At 45.0% G+C, this 13,331-nt stretch overlaps 2 protein-coding genes across 4 annotated transcripts in view; one reads left to right on the top strand and one right to left on the bottom strand.

The window, feature by feature from the left end:
• The window catches only part of NKX1-2 (NK1 homeobox 2), a 33,438-nt gene extending 32,231 nt beyond the window's left edge, over positions 1-1,207 (bottom strand). The window contains exon 1 of one of the 2 annotated variants that reach the window (XM_056529541.1): positions 1,175-1,207. The gene's annotated coding sequence lies outside the window, so the exon portion shown is untranslated. Of the gene's footprint in view, positions 1-571; positions 997-1,174 lie in introns of those variants that run through there. The other variant, XM_056529539.1, reaches the window with a different exon arrangement.
• LHPP (phospholysine phosphohistidine inorganic pyrophosphate phosphatase) overlaps positions 1-13,331 on the top strand; it is a 40,084-nt gene that overhangs the window by 5,904 nt on the left and 20,849 nt on the right. The gene's annotated exons all lie outside the window — the stretch shown is intronic.

Below are 13,331 nucleotides of genomic sequence, written 5' to 3'. Positions count from 1 at the left end.
GCCCCCTCAATACAACTCTATGGCAGAACCGAAGCGCTGCCTTCGGCAATCTCCGGCTCTGCCATAGAGATGTATTGAGGGGGCGTGTCGGCCGCCGCTTTGTGCGGGGGTCGACACCCGCTATCTGGCCGGAGAGCCTGGCCCCCGTACAGAGAGATCGCAGGGGGCCCCAGCGGTCGGACCCCCCGCGATCTCAAACTTATCCCCTATCCTTAGGATAGGGGATAAGTTTTTCACCACTGGACTACCCCTTTAAGTCAGTGTCTTTCAACCAGAGTGCTTCCAGCTGTTGCAAAACTACAACTCTCAGCATGCTGAGAGTTGTAGTTTTGCAACAGCTGGAGGCACTCTGGTTGAAAGACACAGTCTTATGAAAACAAAGATGATCAGAGATTAAAAACACGTCCAATTTTTCTTTCGCCATTCCGTGTTCACATTAGTTAGCTGCGCCCGCCATTTATGGCAGGTTTAGTTGACTTTTATCTATTAATGTCAATGGGCCCCATTCACATTGTTAGATAAAAGTCAACTAAACCTGCCATAAATTAGGCTGTTAATCGCTTTTCTTTACCTTCTCGCGTGTTGACTCCATGTAGTGACAAGTGCACTGAGTGATTGTTTTCATTGAGAAGTGTGCCGGATCAATAGAGAACAGAAGGGGATGGCTGCTCTGTGGGGGCCCAACATGGCTTCCCCCTCGCATATGAATAGCGGGCCGGGTGGACATTTACAGCGTATTCTTGTGGTTTTCCAAACAACGTCTGTCTGAGGAACCTGCAATAAAATTCTATCAGTGACAGGAGAAGTGAGCAGCTGCTGGCGGGGGTCCTCTTAGATAACTCCTAAAATCATTCCGCACCGCGGGGGACTGTCTGCCCGGGGTGTCCAGCCTGTGCTATTTGCCTGTAAAGTCTTTACAGAAGTTTTTCGTTCTATTACTCTTACACTGTAAAGACGCCAGAGGTATAAAGGGCACAGACGAGGCTATAGACACGTAAAAAATTTTTAAGTATATTTTATGTTTAGCTTATTTTAGTTTGTTTATTTTTCTAAAGAAAATCTACAATGTGCTTTGTTGGTTGCTGGTCCAAAAGTTCATTGTTGCCATTTAGAAATGTAACAGGATTCGCTATTTTAACCGGATAACGCTTTTTGGGGGGGGATTTATCAAAACCTGTGCAAAGGAAAAGTTGCCTAGTTGCCCATAGCAACCAATCAGATTGCTTCTTTCATTTTCCACAGACCCTTTTGAAAATGAAAGAAGCAATCTGATTGGTTGCTATGGGCAACTGGGCAACTTTTACTCTGCACAGGTTTTGATAAATCTCCCCCTTTGAGTCTGGTTAACCCCTTAAGGATGCAGGACGTAAATGTACGTCCTGGTGCGGTGGTACTTAACGCACCAGGACGTACATTTACGTCCTAAGCATAACCGCGGGCATCGGAGCGATGCCCGTGTCATGCGCGGCTGATCCCGGCTGCTGATCGCAGCCAGGGACCCGCCGGCAATGGCCGACGCCCGCGATCTCGCGGGCGTCCGCCATTAACCCCTCAGGTGCCGGGATCAATACAGATCCCGGCATCTGCGGCAGTGCGCGATTTGAATGAATGATCGGATCGCCCGCAGCGCTGCTGCGGGGATCCGATCATCCATAACGCCGCACGGAGGTCCCCTCTCCTTCCTCCGTGCGGCTCCCGGCGTCTCCTGCTCTGGTCTGTGATCGAGCAGACCAGAGCAGAAGATGACCGAAAACACTGATCTGTTCTATGTCCTATACAGATCAGTATTAGCAATCATGGTATTGCTATGAATAGTCCCCTATGGGGACTATTCAAGTGTAAAAAAAAAATGTAAAAAAATGTAAAAGTTAAAGTAAAAAAAAAGTGAAAAATCCCCTCCCCCAATAAAAAAGTAAAACGTCCGTTTTTTCCTATTTTACCCCCAAAAAGCGTACAAATTTTTTTTATAGACATATTTGGTATCGCCGCGTGCGTAAATGTCCGAACTATTAAAATAAAATGTTAATGATCCCGTACGGTTAACGGCGTGAACGAAAAAAAAAAAAGTCCAAAATTCCTACTTTTTTAATACATTTTATTTAAAAAAAAATTATAAAAAATGTATTAAAAGTTTTTTTATATGCAAATGTGGTATAAAAAAAAGTACAGATCATGGCGCAAAAAATGAGCCCCCATACCGCCGCTTATACGGAAAAATAAAAAAGTTATAGGTCATCAAAATAAAGGGATTATAAACGTACTAATTTGGTTAAAAAGTTTGTGATTTTTTTTAAGCGCAACAATAATATAAAAGTATGTAATAATGGGTATCATTTTAATCGTATTGACCCTCAGAATAAAGAACACACGTCATTTTTACCATAAATTGTACGGCGTGAAAACGAAACCTTCCAAAATTAGCAAAATTGCGTTTTTCGTTTTAATTTCTCCACAAAAATAGTGTTTTTTGGTTGCGCCATACATTTTATGATATAATGAGTGATGTCATTACAAAGGACAACTGGTCGCGCAAAAAACAAGCCCTCATACTAGTCTGTGGATGAAAATATAAAAGAGTTATGATTTTTAGAAGGCGAGGAGGAAAAAATGAAAACGTAAAAATTACATTGTCTGAGTCCTTAAGGCCAAAATGGGCTGAGTCCTTAAGGGGTTAAAATGGTGTATATGGCCTGAATGGAGTCACTAGTCAACTCTGTTTGGGCCATTGAAATAAATGGCACCCGCTGCTTTCCTTCACAGTATGTGTCAGCAACCCGTTCTCCGCAGGATGGCAACAGATACCGGTGACCTGAGAGTCCGAATATAAACCAAGTCTTGGTTCACAACGCATTAAAAGGAGTACTCCCATGGAAAACTTTTTTTTTTTTTTAAATCAACTGTTGCCAGAAAGTTAAACAGATTTGTAAATTATTTCTATTAAAAAATCTTAATCCTTCCAGTACTTATTAGCTGCTGAATACTACAGAGGAAATTGTTTACTTTTTGGAGCCCAGAGCGCTCTGCTGACATCATGACCACAGTGCTCTCTGCTGACATCTCTGTCCATTTTAGGAACTGGTATAAAGGAGTTGGAGAGGCTCTTGTCTAACTACCCACCAAATAAACCCGGGCTGCCTAATTAGACACCTATACCCAAGGTGTCAAATAGTAGTTTGTCTATAGAAATATATATATATTAGGGCTCAGGGTTTGAGACAACTGGACAGATAGTGATTATTTATTTATTATTATACAGTGTGACAATATAATATAAAATATAAGAAAATAAAATAAAAATAATGGCGTCTGCGTCTCACAGGGCCCTTGTGTAGGTGCAGCACCAACTAATATTATCTAAAATATAAGTATACCTTAATGTGTTAAAAATTATAAATTAAGACCACCATATAAAAATATATATTTTAGGAACTGACCAGAGCAGCATATGTTTGCTATGGGGATTTTCTCCTACTCTGGACAGTTCTTAAAGGAGTACTCTGGTGCAGAGTATTCCTGCACCCTCCTGCCCGGGCTGCAAAAAAATGAAAATAAACAATCTCTCACCTTCCTAGGTTCCCGCGGAGCGCCACTACAGCTGATTGGTCCTCCGGTCCATCTTTTTTATACTTCCGTAGGCTGAGCGCCATGTGACGCTTTGTTCATATCACTAGCCGCCGCAATGTTCTGTCTCGGCCCATAATAGACTGAGCGCCATGTGACGCTTCGTTCACACGGAAGTATGAAGAAGATGGACCGGAGGACCGATCAGCTGTAGTGGCGCTCCGCGGGAACCCAGGAAGGTGAGTGATGGTTTATTTTCATTTTTTTGCAGGACAGAGCTCAGTGTTCCAAAAATAAAAGAATTTCCTCTGTAGTATTAAGCAGCTAATAAGTACTGGAAGGATTAAGATTTTTTTTAATAGAAGTAATTTACAAATCTGCTTAACTTTCTGGCACCAGTTGATAAAAAAAAAAAAAAAAAAAAAAAAGTTTTCCACCGGAGTACCCCTTTAATGCACTAAATCCTACATATAATATATCCTATAGCTATACATTAGCATCCCAGATGGGATCTGTCACCTAAACTGACACCTGTAATGTAGCCCCATAAGTACTCCTTACTGTGCTATAGCCTAACATCCCTTTATTGTATATTGTGGTGGCCAAAAGCATAAAAAGGACTTTAAAGGGGTACTCCGGTGGAAAACTTTTTTTTTTAAAATCAACTGGTACCAGAAAGTGTTCCAAAAAGAAAAGTATTTCTTCTGTAGTATTCAGCAGCTAATAAGTACTGGAAGGATTAAGATTTTTTAAGATCATTTCCAAATCTGGCACCAGTTTATTTAAAAAAAAAAATAATTTCATTGGAGTACCCCTTTAATGGAATTGAGTTTCAAAACCACACACAACCTGAGGACAGGTGTGGAGCTGTTTTTGAAAAAGATTAGGTTTGTGCTTGATTTCCTGGACAACCCCTTCAGGCTGTTTAGACGCCAGAATTTTCTTCAATGGGACTCTGCTGTCCCGTTCATACAGCAGAATTTCTGCTGCAGGAATTCCATTGAAGTGAATTGGCTGTAAATGCATCCATGCAGAAATTCTGCTGTGTGAACATTGCCTTACCGTGTATGGTGGCTTTAGCTGAGTAACATGCTTCAGCGTACAGAATGCGGTTGCGGAGATATCACTGATGGTTAGTGAATTAAAGGGGTACTCCGGTGGAAAACTTTATTTTTTAAATCAACTGGTGCCAGAAAGTTGAACAGATTTTTAAATTACTTCTATTAAAAAAATCTTAATCCTTCCTGTACTTATTAGGGTCTGTATACTACAGAGGAAATGGTTTTCTTTTTGGAACACAGAGCATGACCACAGTGCTCTCTGCTGACACCTCTGTCCATTTTAGGAACTGTCCAGAGTAGGAGAAAATCCCCATAGCAAACATATGCTGCTCTGGACAGTTCCTAAAATGGACAGAGATGTCAGCAGAGAGCACTGTGGTCATGATGTCAGCAGAGAGCTCTGTGTTCCAAAAAGAAAACCATTTCCTCTGTAGTATACAGCAGCTGATAAGTACTGGAAGGATTAAGATTTTTTAATAGAAGTAATTTACAAATCTGTTTAACTTTCTGGCACCAGTTGATTTAAAAAAAAAAAGTTTTCAGCCGGAGTACCCCTTTAATAAGCGGCATTTTTTCGACAGGGGTACTCTGTATGCTGATGGTGTGTGAGGGTCTTCTAAGTATATAAGATATTTACTGACGGTTCCAAGTGGCTGGGTTCACATCACGTTTTTGCCATACTGTTTTCAATCAGTTTTTCTATAGAAAACCGTATGGCAAAAAAACGTATGGAACAGTATGGGAAAAAGCAAAGTTTGTAAACAGTATACTGTTTTTTAAAAGTGCATACAGTTCCGTCAGTTTTTATAGAAAAAAAAACCCCATACCTTTTTGAAAATGTTGTACGTTTTTAATGGGAGGGGTCTTGGGTGGGGACTTTAGGATTCAAATGCGCATGTGCAAAGTAAAAATGTATACATTTTTCCCGTATGGAACCGTATACATGTGCTTTTCCCATTGACGTCCATGTTAAAAAAAAAAATAATAATAATAATTATGCGGTTGCAGTACGGTTTTTAAACCGAAGTCAAAACCGTGGTTGACCACGATTTTGTCTCCGGTTTAAAAACCATACTGCAACCGCATACGTTTTTTTAAAAAACATGGACGTCAATGGGAAACGCACATGTATACGGTTCCATACGGGAAAAACGTATACGTTTTTACTTTGCACATGCGCATTTGAATCCTAAAGTCCCCACCCAAGACCCCTCCCATTAAAAATGTACAACATTTTCAAAAAGGTATGTTTTTTTTTTTCTATAAAGACTGACGGAACTGTATGCACTTTTAAAAAACAGTATACTGTTTACAAACGCATACGGTTTACTTTTTTCCATACTGTTCCATCCGTTTTTTTGCCATACGGTTTTCTTTAGAAAAACGGATTGAAAACAGCATGGCAAAAAACGTGATGTGAACCCACTGGCAGCAATGTACTTTGCGTGATCCTCTAGCACAGTGGTCTCCAACCTGCGGACCTCCAGATGTTGCAAAACTACAACTCCCAGCATGCCCGGACAGCCGTTGGCTGTCTGGGCATGCTGGGAGTTGTAGTTTTGCAACATCTGGAGGTCCGCAGGTTGGAAACCACTGCTGTAGCATATAACTTCTCTTACCTCAATAGTTCTGATTGTTACTGATGAGTCTATTGTGTGGATGTAATGAGGGAACAGATGCCTGATCACAATGCAGATTCCTGTCAGCGGCCGATTAATGATTACATAGCTCACCGGCATCCGCAGGTAATTGTTCTACCAACACAGATGTTTTGTGGAAGTCGTAAAAGATCAGAAGAGATGATTGTCTGCTGGAATTAGGCTGACATTAACCTCCTGCCTGCCAGAGCGCAGCAGGAAGGCGGCCTGGCAGTAAGAGCGCTCAGTCTGAGGTACCCGAGTGTGCCCCCGCTTTTTAGTGCCCTCAGCTTAGTTTATTGACATTTGCCTATTATTTTTTTTTTTTTTTCCTAAGTGATTTTCAGTTTCGGAGCGAAGGTAATGGTTTTCAGCAAACAATACATCATTTTAAATGCAAATAATAGTTTACAGCCAGACGGACACTTTCTGGTCAGTTTTATGGTCAGGCCTCATACACACATATATATATTACAGCTAAACAAGTGATGCATACGAGTAGGGATCGACCGATATTGGGGGAGATTTATCAAAACCTGTGCAGAGGAAAACTTGCCCAGTTGCCCATAGCAACCAATCAGATTGCTTCTTTCATTTTTATGAAGGCCTGTGAAAAATGAAAGAAGGGATCTGATTGGTTGCTATGGGCAACTGGGCAAGTTTTCCTCTGCACAGGTTTTGATAAATCTCCCCCATTGATATTTTAGACCCGATACCGATAACCTGTGAACTTCCAGGCCGATAGCCCATAACTTATACCGATATTCTGTGCATTTTAATTTCTGCATGTGTATGTGCGTGTATACCCTGATAAACTGTTTCTGGCCCCACAGAAGCCGCTGCAGATTAAAGGGGTTCTCCGGTGCTTAGACATCTTATCCCCTATCCAAAGGATAGGGGATAAGATGCCTGATCACGGAAGTCCCGCCGCTGGGGACCCCCGTGATGTTGCACGCGGCACCCCGTTTGTAATCAGTCCGGTCTGATTACCGGCGACCACAGGCCCCCGCCCCCGTGTGATGTCACGCTCCGCCCCTCAATGGAAGCCTACGGGAGGAGGCGTAACAGCTATCACGCCCCCTCCCATAGGCTTGCATTGAGGGGCGGAGCGTGACGTCACACGGTGGCGGAGGTGTGACGTTTGGATAGGGGATAAGATGTCTAAGCACCGGAGTACCCCTTTAATGATTTAATACGGGCGCTTTAAATCAATGAACTGCAGCAGCTTCTGCGGGGCCAGAGACCGCCGCCGCCACCCGCTTCTCTCCCCCTTCCTGTCCTGAGTCCAGCCACCGCCGCTGCCAGAGACCGCCGCCACCACGCCCTTCTCTACCCCTGCCTGTAACTGAGGTCCTGAGTTGAACCGCCGCCACTGCCCCATTGCCTCCCCCATCCCCGGTTTTATAATTACCTGTTCCCGGGGTCCGCGCTACTTCTGGCTCCTGCGGCGTCCTGTGCTGTCACTGTGCGCCAGGCCACTGACGGTGATGTCACCTTGAGGACTTCACTCGTCATTGCGCAGCGCACAGCAACAGCGCAGGATGCCACAGGAGCCCGAAGTAGCGCGGACCCCGGGAACAGGTAATTATAAAACCGGAGATGGGGGAGACAATGGGGCACTGGCGGCGGTCTCTGGCAGTGGCGGTGGTTGGACTCAGGACCCCAGGACTGGCAGGGGGAGAGAAGCGGGGTGGCGGTCTCTGGCCCGCAAAAGCTGCTGCAGTTCATTGATTTAAAGTGCCTGCATTATCGGCAAGGTAATTGCCAATACCGATAACTTAGAAAATTGTGAATATCGGCCGATAATATCGGCCAAACCGATAATCGGTCGATTCCTGCACTCACCTCTCAGCGTCAGACTCGAAGCTCCTAACCGGATCAGCCGGGGACCAGGACTGCAGAGATGCGTGGGCGCTCTGAGCGCCCACGCATCTCTGCACTCCTGGTCCCCGGCTGATCCGGTTAGGAGCTTTGAGTCTGACGCTGAGCGGTGAGTGCAGGATATTCCCGTATGCTTCACTTGTTTGTTTGATACTAAGTCTATCCCTATATCACGTCCTAGCACCTCCGCTGTCTCAATACTGAAGTCGTGTACAGTGATCCCTCAACTTATAATGGCCTCAACATACAATAGTTTCAACATACAATGGTCTTTTCTGGACCATTGTAACTTGAAACCGGACTCAACATACAATGATACAGATAGTCCAGATCTGTGAAACGTGTCAATGGCTGGAAAAACCAATCAATCAGAACGGGCATTCACTGGTAAAACAGCTGTATTACTGAAGTGCATGCACTGACCGGCTGTCTGGTAGCGCCTCCCTACAGTACAGGGAGGTATTACATGTTCTGAACTACTCTTTACCTGTTCCAGGGTTAGCTGCTCTTTTGGACACAAGTAAGGGCAGCTCCATGTTACTTTTTTTTAGGACACTGGGTGGGGGGGGGGGGGGGGGGAGAGATTTATCATTGCTTTTAGAGCATTTTATTTGTTCATGTTAAGGCACAAGCAGCATATTTTGAGACTATTAATGCGCCTTTTGAAATAAACAGTTTCACTCTTTTTGCCTACGCGTAGAACTTTTTCTTTTTGACCATGCAGTGGTCACGTATTTATCATTTGCGACTTTTGTCAAAAGTCGCTATTTTGTGCGCAAAAGTACTTTTTTAGGTGCAAAGCTACACCCCCTATCAGTAGGTGTGAGAATAATTTCTACCTTCCACAATTCAACCTTTAATCTCTTGTGGATGACATCGTCCCACTCCCCTTCTATGACACGGGTCATTGCTGGGTGGTCCAGGCAGCTATCTGCCACCAGGACCCATCTCTAATGCCAGACATCACTGATCACTGTGATGCCCGGCTTTAACCCCTTAGACACTGCGATCAAATTTGATTGTAGCATCTAAAATGCAAGTAATAATGTCCCGGCAGCTCTGTGAAAGTAAGTAAAAACACCTACTTCCCTCCCTCACAAGTGTCTATAAAAAGTGTATGCGGTAGAGCTTTTCCCACCACAGCAGAGCTGCACAAAATTCATCATCCTGCTGCACCTTCTTGATAAATAAGATGCACGCTAGTCAAACCCACCACCCAAATAAACGTGGGAAAATGGCTCTACTGTAGACATTCTTTGATAAATTTGGGCCTATGTGTACTGTACAGGACCCTGAAGAAGCTCCTGTCCTCTACATAGACAGTGATTACAACTCCCAGCAGATCTTTCTTACTTTTATATGTAAGGATTTGTTTTATCTATATTATTTATCTACTTATTTTTCTTTAGTCCTCACTTTTTCCTATTTTTGGATGACATTTTGGGGCTTCAAAACCAATTACCAGGTTTCCATAGAGTTCTGGTCTCAACATACAATGGTTTCAACTAGGGATGCACCGATATATCGGCGGCAGATACATATTGGCCGAAAATAGCTATTTTGGGGAAATGCCGAAACAACAAAAAATTTGCAGATAATGACCCACCTCCCCTGCCCGCCCACAGCACAAGTTACAAACACTGCCAGAGGTGTAGCGTAGGGGGTGCAGGGGGGGCTGGCCGCACCGGGCGTAACATCTGGGGGGGCAAAGGCTGTCCGGGCATGCTGGGAGTTGTAGTTTCACAACAGCTGGAGGCCCCCTGGTTTTTAGTATACAGTATTCGTTTTTATATGCTCTGGTCGGCCCCCGCCTGCAGCCACACACGGGAGCCATCCCGGGCACATAAAAAGAAGTATTCCTATCCCGGACATCCCTGTGTCCTGAAAAAATCTTTACGGGACATAAGGATGTCCGCCGGTCACTCACCATTCCCCGGCCAGCACGCCTCCTCCTTTGGTCCTTCGCTTCTCCGCCTCTATGGTTGTACGCACGGCACGTGACGTCCCATGCGTACAACCATAGAGACGCAGGAGGACCGCAGGATCGTCGCAGGAGAACGCTCGCTGGCCGGGGCCTGGTAAGTGACCGGCGGCGCGTCATCTTCTTCAGTGTTCCGGTCACCGCACCTCCGGTCCCGGAACCTACTGCTATGGACCATAGGCCATAGCAGTAGATGTGACCCCGGGCCGGAGGAGCGGTGACCGGAACACTGTGGGGGCAGCAGTACAGACATACAGCCTCCAGCCATACACTGTATATGGCTGGAAGCTGTATGTATGTGGGGTGGGGGGAAGCTGCCTACTATTGTGGGGGAACTGCTGACCTAATGTGGGGGGAGCTGCCTACAAATGTGGGTGGAGCTGCCTAATATTGTTGGGGGGAGCTTACTAATATTGTGGGGAACCTGCCTACTATTGTGGGGGAAATGCTGACCTAATGTGGGGGAGCTGCCGACTATTGTGGGGGAGCTGCCTATTAATGTGGGGGAACTCCCGACCTAATGTGGGGGAGCTGGTAATCTAATGTGGGGGAATCTAATCTAATGAGCGGAGCGCTGCATTTTACCAGAAGACGGGGAGAAGTAATTTTCGGTATCGGTTTCGGCCGGACATTTTTTTTTTTTATTTCGGTTCTGAAATTTCCATTTCGGTGCACGTCTAGTTTCAACATACAATGGTCGAACCAATTAATATTGTAACTTGAGGGACCACTGTATCTTGTTTTACCACTACACATCACCCTCCACCTGCTCAGTGTAATTGGAATACTACTTAGTGGTGCCGTCCTATCTCTTCTGACACAAATATATGACAGCTCCATGCACTTTCATTGGGGGGAATTCATCATTTATGGTCTACTCTCCTTGTAGGTTTAAAATGATATATATTTGATTAAACAAATGAATTTGTCACACGGCCACGTGACCTCAGCATGGTGCCAGTTTAGGTGTTTTTGTGGGGCTGGTGGGAATTAGTCTGACTTAGGCTATGTTCAGATGGTGGAATGTTTTCTTGCGAACACTTTTTACCAACATGGCAGCGCTAGGGCCACTGGGAAATGCACTGTGTCTCATAGGCGGCGGATTTCCCAGAAACATCTGCCGTGGAATTTCTGCTGTGTGCACAGTGCAGCAGAATTCCATTGAAATCAATGTTACTGTGGAATATCCGTGTTATTTGCAAACACGGAATTCCGCACGGAAATCCCATTGTGTGAACACAGCCTTAGTCTGTAAAAGAGGTCATGTGTGACAAATTTGCTACTTTTTTCCCAAAAAGTCGCACTTGATAAATCACTAACCACTTAAAAACTCTTGTAAAGCAGTCCACAATGTGGTCATGGTTCTAAAATGCTCTTAATAAAAAGTTGCAGAAAAGTCGCGTGGAGACAGGCTGCGACAATTTATACGACAAATTTAGACCAAAAAAAAAAACCAGATTAAACAGTTTGATGAGATGTAAAAGGACACTTCACACCAATTGACCCCATTAAAATCAACGCTATATGTTTCTGGAGTGTCAGGTGCATTTACACCATGTTTTTGTCTTCGTTTCACTGTTTTCATTACAGCTGGTTCATTTAGATTTTTTTTTTTTTTTAAGTGGGAAATGGACAATATTGTATTGCATCCGTTATCGAATCCGTTTTTTCCTATCACTATCATACATTAAACAGACAGAAGTAAAAGCATTTTATGGTCAGGCCACGTGCACATAAATTACAGCTGCTCTCTGTCACAGTATATTTCGGCTTCTCTTGACTACTGAGAATGAAACTAGCCTTAGCTCTGCTTAAAGGAGTACTTGCCCCTAGACATCTTATCCCCTATGCTTGCCTGATGACTGGCGATACAGGGGCCGGTGTATTGTGACGTCACAACTAGGGCTGGGCGGTATGGCCAAATATGTGTATTGCGGTATTTTTGTAACTTATGGCAGTTCCACAGTATATAACCGTATTTCCCCCCCCCCCCCCCCCCCCCCAAAAAAAAAAAAAAATGTAATTATTAACCCAGCTCTGCGCTGTCCCCATCGGGGTAAATACTCACGTCACCCGCAAGCGCTGCCCCGCTCGTCCTCCTGTTTGTTGCGGCCGGCGGCGCTGACACTCTATACTCTGCGATATCCCTATGCCCGGGCTGCAAAAGGTAAACAAAAATAAACTTTAACGCATGCTCCTACGTCGGCCTTACGCTCTTCCTGGGGACGTGAACGTCGGAGAGCCGTCAGCCTATCACCAGCCGCAGTGATGTTCCGCCTCGGCCGGGGATAGGCTGAGCCCACTGTCATGTAAGAAGCCGGCTTCTTACATGACAGTGCGCTCAACCTATCACCCACCGAGGTGGAACATCGCTGCGGCCGGTGATAGGCTGACGGCTCTCCTACGTTCCATTCCCTAGGAAGCTGGTCCAGACCGACAGGGAAGGTAAGTTAAAGTTTATTTTGTTTACTTTTTGCAGCCCGGGCATAGGGATACAGTATATAGCAGTGGTCTTCAACCTGCGGACCTCGTTGGATGTCCGGTCATGCTGGGAGTTGTAGTTTTGCAACATCTGGAGGTTGAAGACCACTGGTATAGAGTGTCAACACCGGCGGCCGCAACAAACAGGAGAACAAGGAGGGCAGCGCTTGTGGGTGAAATGTGCGTAGCACCCAGATGGGGACAGCGCAGCACTGGGCTAATAATTAATTGGGGGGGGCAGAACAGCGCTCGCGGGTCACATATGATTAGTTCCCCCGAAAGTGCTGGGATGATAATTCATTCATTCCCGAATTGCCAAACCGGTATTGCGGTATGGGTTAAAATTCATATCGTGCAGCACAAAAATTTCGATATTTGGTATGAACTGGTATACCGGCCAGCCCTAGTCACAACCCCGCCTCCTCAATGCAAGTCTATGGGAGAGAGCGGCCGTCATGCCCACTCCCATAGACATGAATGGAGGGGGTGTGACGTCACGTCCCGGAAACCCGGAGGTTTCCGAAACTGGAGATTCAGCACCCGCATAGAATGCGGGTGCTGCAGGGAGATCGCGGGAGATCTTAGCAGTGGGCCCCCCGCGATCAGACATCTTATCCTCTATCCTATGGATAGGGGATAAAATGTTTTTGCCCGGAATACCTCTTTAAAGTTAACATAACAGCTGCCATTTGAATGGATCTGCGATATTGCACACATACCGCTATTCTC

Source organism: Hyla sarda, chromosome 7, assembly GCF_029499605.1.
Source record: "Hyla sarda isolate aHylSar1 chromosome 7, aHylSar1.hap1, whole genome shotgun sequence".
NCBI classification, from domain to species: domain Eukaryota; kingdom Metazoa; phylum Chordata; class Amphibia; order Anura; family Hylidae; genus Hyla; species Hyla sarda.
The sequence above is the reverse complement of the archived record's forward strand: the minus strand, read 5'-3'. Positions and strand labels throughout refer to the sequence as shown.